The 6,330-nt window shown below is 39.4% G+C and overlaps 1 non-coding gene across 1 annotated transcript; it reads right to left on the bottom strand.

The window, feature by feature from the left end:
• Positions 1-4,435: 4,435 nt before the first annotated feature.
• On the bottom strand, positions 4,436-4,542 carry LOC119628160 (U6 spliceosomal RNA). Its single transcript, XR_005244472.1, has one exon. It is a non-coding gene; the product is annotated as a U6 spliceosomal RNA (small nuclear RNA).
• Between the last annotated feature and the right edge of the window lie 1,788 nt (positions 4,543-6,330).

Below are 6,330 nucleotides of genomic sequence, written 5' to 3'. Positions count from 1 at the left end.
TCTTTCATATTGGAAGTTTTCTACATAATTCTGGTGATCCTTTGTTTTTTATTATAATGTAAATTTAAAGTACTACAATCTGAGTTGGCATTCTTCCTGTAAGGTATGAATTGGCAGATCCTTCAGAATCATATGTATGCTTACCCATTTGCTTGAGAAACTTGCAAATGTCATGCTTTTGAGGACTTTTTCTGGAATCATTCAATTTCTTTTGAGATAAGTCTCCAGTATCCTGTACAGGGCCTATCTGCTTAGCTGTCAGCATTCTTATAGCTGATGTCATTATAGCCCTGGGGTCCCTGTTCCATATGTAGACTTTGTCCTACTCTCCCTCTATTGGTTGGGCAGAGTCTGGGTCTTTCCATTCCTTTTGTTGGTGAAATGGGGTGAAGTTGGGCAGACAGGTAAATGAACTTAAGCATTTTATCATGGATAGAAACAGAACCCTGGGAAAGCATTAGAGGTGGATGAGAATAAATACCTTTTCCCGAGGGCTCAGAAGAGGTTGCAAAGAATAATCACCACAACATCTGAGTTTTGAAGTAACCTCCAGGCAAACTGATTAATGAGTGGGAGGCAGAGATGGACAGATAAAAGCACTTCCATGAAGAGGTATCTGTGTAAAATCAAGAAAGCTTGGAAAAGTATGGTCCATTTCTGAAGCAGCAAGGGCTTCAATGCCATAATGTTTACAATTAATAAATGGATTAGAATAGGGAACTAGCACTTTATCTAGTTTAAAGAAAAACAATTAATTTGTTTTTTTTTTTAAAGGATCTAAAGCTTTTGCATTTTTAATTCTAAATTTGAATATTACTTTATTTGCTTAGTTCAATCTGCACTAGTTAATGTATTTCAATTCTATCACTTGCTACTTGTATCTAACAACACATCATTTAATATCTTTGGTTCTCAATGGTCTCATCTGTAAAATGGAGCTGCCTGTATCAGTCAGGGTTTTTAGTTGTGTGCAAAATAAAGCGACATGCTAATCTAAATTGAAAAAGATTTTATGAAACAGTATTGGATCTCTCCTAGGAAACAGAAAACTAACTTTGAATGCTATGCAATCCTGACAACACCCAAAATCATACTGCAGAACTAGTACCATCATTACTGCCACCAGCTGGGCATAGACACTGGATCCTGCACCACTGACACTCTGCTAGTGTTCTTGGATGCAGTCACTAGACACACTGCACCACTGCCTTTGAAAACCAGATGTGGCTGTGGTGCTGCTGTCTCCCTCACAAGAATGTGTTTTGTCTAGAGCTGTGGGTCTGACTGGCAGAACCTAGAACATGTGTTCATGCCCTACATATAATGGAATATTGAAACAGTAAGCAATGCACTGTTCAAGAAGAAGTTGTCTTCTCCAGGAAAAAGTAGGCTCTGACTCCTAAAGAGGGAAGTGGGTTTCCAACCATAGAAAACAGGGGCAAAAATTGAATCATCAACAAGAATGACCAATGCCCACAGAGTTTAGGCTACCAAAAGGTTTTTAGAAGATACATGACATTATAATACAGAAAACTTTGAAAATGCCAGATATTATTACCATTATTGTCATCCTTAGTGCATCCTCATCAAGGAAGGTTCTTGAATAAATTCTGTATTAGCTATTTATTACTGTGTAACAAATTACCCTCAAAACTTAGTGGGGTATATGTAATAATAAAAAGGACTTTATTATTGCAGAGTATCTAGGTGACAGGGATTCGGGAGTGGTTGAGATGTGTGGTTCTGGTACAGTGTTTCTCATAAAGTTGCAGTCAAAATACCAGCTGGGAATGTCAGCCTGACTGAAGCTAGAGGATTTGTCCACAAGCTGGCGCATTCACAGGAGGAGGCCTCGTTTTCTTGATGGATATTGGAAAGAGACCTCTGTTCCTGGGCCTTTCCATAGAGCTGCTGGAGTGGCTTCCCCCAGAGAGAATGACCCAAGCAGCAGAAAGAACAAGGTGGAAGTTACATTGTCATTTTACAATCTACATTTCACAGTTGTTCTCCATTATATCTACCGTGTTCTTCTTGTTGGAAGATGGTCACTAAGTATTGCCCACAGAGAGAATTAAGGCTTCACCAGGAGGAGGAGTTTCAAATAATTTCTGGACATATACTAAACCAACACGTGTTATTTTTATCATTTCACAGATTGATCAAACTAATTTCCCTAGGCATGATTTCTAGTCATTTTTGTACTACAATATGTCAGAGGATCTTTCTGATTGGAAATTACCACATCTTCTCCAAAGATATTTATTGTATCTGGCAAAAATCTTTCAGTACTTAGAAGGAAGTGGGGTTCACACTGCATAGCATCTTCGCAGCAAAGAAACACATTTCAACTATAAATGAAATATTCGTCCTTTTGTTCAAGCATCTGAATCCTGCAGTATAGAGACTAAGAGATTGTAAAGCAAGATGCCATTGTCTGGCTAGTCCTATTGATGTGATGAGATGAAAGGTAGGAGACAGTTTTTGTAAATCAAGGCACTTTTCTGGGAACCACAAAGTATTCTAGGAACACAAACTTGAGTGTCTTCAGAAGCCAAGCATGTAGTATAGATGGGTGCAGACTATAGGGAGTGGCGAGGCCTACAACATTCAAATGTCAGTTAAGAATAACAGCACCAGGCTAGACGTGGTGACTCACGCCTGTAATCCCAGCACTTTGGGAGGCCGAGGTGGGCGGATCACGAGGTCAGGAGATCGAGACCATCCTGCCTAACACGGTGAAACCCTGTCTCTACCGAAAATACAAAAAATTAGCCAGGTGTAGTGGTGGGCGCCTGTAGTCCCAGCTACTCTGGAGGCTGAGGCAGGAGAATGGCATGAACCAGGCAGGAGGAGCTTGCAGTGAGCTGAGATTGCGCCACTGCACTCCAGCCTGGGCGACAGAGCGAGACTCTATCTCGAAAAACAAAACAAAACAAAACGAAAAGAATAACAGCACCAATACCAGGCCAACCAAACAAATTGCCTTCCAGTGTCCAGTTTGGCTTTCAGCTGCCAGCTTGCTCTTCCTGCTGATGTCTAAGCTCTAACTTGCTTTTCTTTGGGAGAAATAAAGATGCAAGGAACGAGCAAGTTAAGGGAATCCTTGTGGTTCCTTTCTTTTTGTTCTCCCTTCTATCCTAAACTAAGGATTAACTGCCTATCCCCTTCCACCATCTAGAGAGAGAGACAGAGGGCAGGCTCTCTTCATTCTCTCCCATCTGTTACACTGAACACAGTCTTGCTGTCCAAGGCAGTTGGTCTCATATGCGTCCCCTCTAGGGGCATGTATTAGGGGCACTGTGTTTCTTTAAATAGGATGTCATTCTCAGTTTATTATTAGACCAGTTTTGATCATGCTGTGTTGAGGCTATCTGTGCCTCGACAGTATAGAAATTCACACACTGGAAACAAGGCCAAATAGGCACAATACTTCCCCCAAATTCTTTGTAGTTTAGGCGATAACATCAATGTCTGGGTTTGAGATATTCATTTTTCTTCATTCAAAGGAGAAAGGGCCTTTTCAGAAACATTGCTTTACAAACCTCCAATTTTACTTAACCCCATCTTGAATGGCAATTCTAGAAGAGTTTTTAATGACCACTTCTCAGGCCAAGGATTAAGACCAAGGAAAAATCAGGAGGTTTTATGGCACTTACAAACTATGTTGATTCCTTGCATTCCAAAATGCAATTCATTCAACAGTGTGAACGTTCATTCAGTCTTCTGTTCACTATGTACAAAATAATTACTGAGCAAGGAGGTAAGATGGTGAACAAACAGACATAGCCCCTCATGGAGTTAATAGTCAATTTAGTACGTCAAATCTGAAAATACTGAGAATATGTATATTTAATCCCCCGTTAAATATTTCCTTGGTGGAGAAATTGGCTCTCACACACTGATGGAAGCATTTACTCCAACTATTAAAAATCAACTTGGAAAGATGGATGGAGAGGCATAAAAAATAGGGATACATTTTGATTTAATATTCCGCTTCTGGATATCTGTCCTAACAAAATATTCAACACAGCATATTTTAGTTAAAATTTGGAAACAAATGCCCAGCAATTGGGAAGCAGGCATATTACAAAGCATCTATTTGATGGTCTATTATGCGGCTACTAAAAAGGATGATTATGAAGACAATGTAGCAACAAGGTAAACTTCTTATAATGTAATGTTTAAGGAAAAGGATATAAATTGTATCTGTATAACATTACAAATACATAAACAAGTACTTTTTCAAAGAGGCAAGAAAGAAATACACTGAAAAAAAGACACTAAAGGTTGTTTTAGATTGCTATAGTTTGGGATAAACATTTTTCTCTTCCTCTTCTATATATTTATTTTAATGTATATTTAATCTTGGAAAACAAATTATACTAAAAGTCCAATCCTTTCGTTTTTTTTAAAAAAATTATGATTTATTTCACTTTGGAAAATGGAATGCTTCATACATTTGAATGTCATCCTTGTGCAAGGCAGAAGCTGGTCTTCTCTGTATCATTCCATTTTTACTGTATGTGCTGTCGAAGCAAGCACAAAGTGAGCTCTTCTTAAAGAAGTGGGGAAATTATGAAATTTCATCTGAATGGGTGAGGTAACAAATTGCATATTATGTTGTTTTTACTTTAGAACTTATGGAGGTTTTTCAGTTATAATATCATATACTACATGAATAAGAAAAGAAGAAATGGAGGGAGGAAGGGACAAACTATTGCTATAACCAATATCCACTGTGTCAGGACCCGAGAAATACATACAGGTTGGTACACAATCAAAGGTATTATTTGTGTGCTGGAACTTTCAGAAATGAAGCCTTGGAGACCTCTATTTTATCCCAAAAGCCAGGCACAGGAACAGCCCTGAGTCCAGTCAAAGAAGTAGTAATGAATAAGATGGTATAACAAATGAGGTGGGTGCGTCATTCTGTCAGTTGCTTCCTCCTGACTAACCCAGAGCACATAATTGTGCTTCTGAACTCATTAATTTTGGCAAAAGGTATCTTGGTCTACCTAATTCAGCTTCTCCATTTAACAGCGAGGAATCCGAGGCAGGTTCACATTATGATTTTAATGGGCATTTTTGCTTTGGGGAGGCCTCTTCATTTATAAACAATATTAAAAATTATATCTTACAATATCAAATTAAAAATGCAGACTTGGGTAAGCGAAGACTTCTATTCTAAAGCAGTATTGCAATGGAGAGGAAGTGACTTTCAATAGGAGGAGGAGGACTATTGCAACTGGAAGAAAACTTTAATCCTGAGATATGCAAACCTCTCAAAGGTTAGGCAGAAAAGGTCTTTTCTTTTCTAGGAAGGAATAAACAATGCTGGAAATAACAGGATGTAGAAAAGTGGGATGAGTTAGGGTGAATGATCTTACGGTAGAAAAGAGAAAATTCTACCCTATGATCACCCTATTTTCAGGAGGGGCTCTTAAGGATGGGTTGTATGGTGGCTCAGGCAAAGGGCAGGTCAAAGCTCAGGGGCCAGGGGACAGAGAGAATTCTAACTAAACTTGGGTCAAGTCAAGGTAGCAGATATTTTGTCCACATTGGTCAGTGGGTGAAGCAGTTCAGCTAATCATTAATGATGCATAAGAATGGAACGGTGGAGCATCTATGTTCAGCTTCGTCATAAAAAAAAAAAACAAGGTTGGCATCAGCAAGTCTTATCGAAGTCACATGGGGAGGATCTTTCCTTGTATAAGCTGTTTTCTAGAACACTAACGGGTGGGAGGGTTCCTTTAACCCTCCATGTTTTCCAGGATCATAGGACTTGGGTAAAGTTCAACATGGTCAGTGACTACATTGGTACAAAGACCAATACATTAAAATTATATATTACAAGACTTTCTTTGACTTAAATGTTCTTTTGTTTTTTTCTCTCTGCCCTCATTGTGTGGGTCCCCAAATTATCATGGATCCTGGGCACTGTCTCTAATGGATAAACCAGCCCTGATCTGAGACACAGCGAGATCAAGGGTCTCTAAGACCACTCAGATAGCTACGGCAGAGCTCAGACAAGAGCAACTAGGTCTAGACCTCTTTCTACACTTGCAACTATGAAGACTACGGAGAAGGCTCTGCTCAAGAGGTAGGATGAAGGTTTGGGGATGAGGGGATATGTGGGGATATTAACTTTGATGTAAGAACCTGCAGACTTAGAAGGAAAGGATTGGTGAGGGAAATTCATTGAAGAGTTGATGGCTGGGAGTGCCTTAACCGTTGACTGTCACAGGCACATCATTCAGCAACATTTATTCTGTATCTCCTGTGTGCTTGGTGTCCCTGCCTTTACAGAGCTTACAGTCAAGCAGGGGAGGC

The sequence above is a fragment of the Chlorocebus sabaeus genome, chromosome 26, assembly GCF_047675955.1.
Source record: "Chlorocebus sabaeus isolate Y175 chromosome 26, mChlSab1.0.hap1, whole genome shotgun sequence".
NCBI lineage: Eukaryota > Metazoa > Chordata > Mammalia > Primates > Cercopithecidae > Chlorocebus > Chlorocebus sabaeus.
This window is presented reverse-complemented; position numbering and strand designations above follow the sequence as displayed.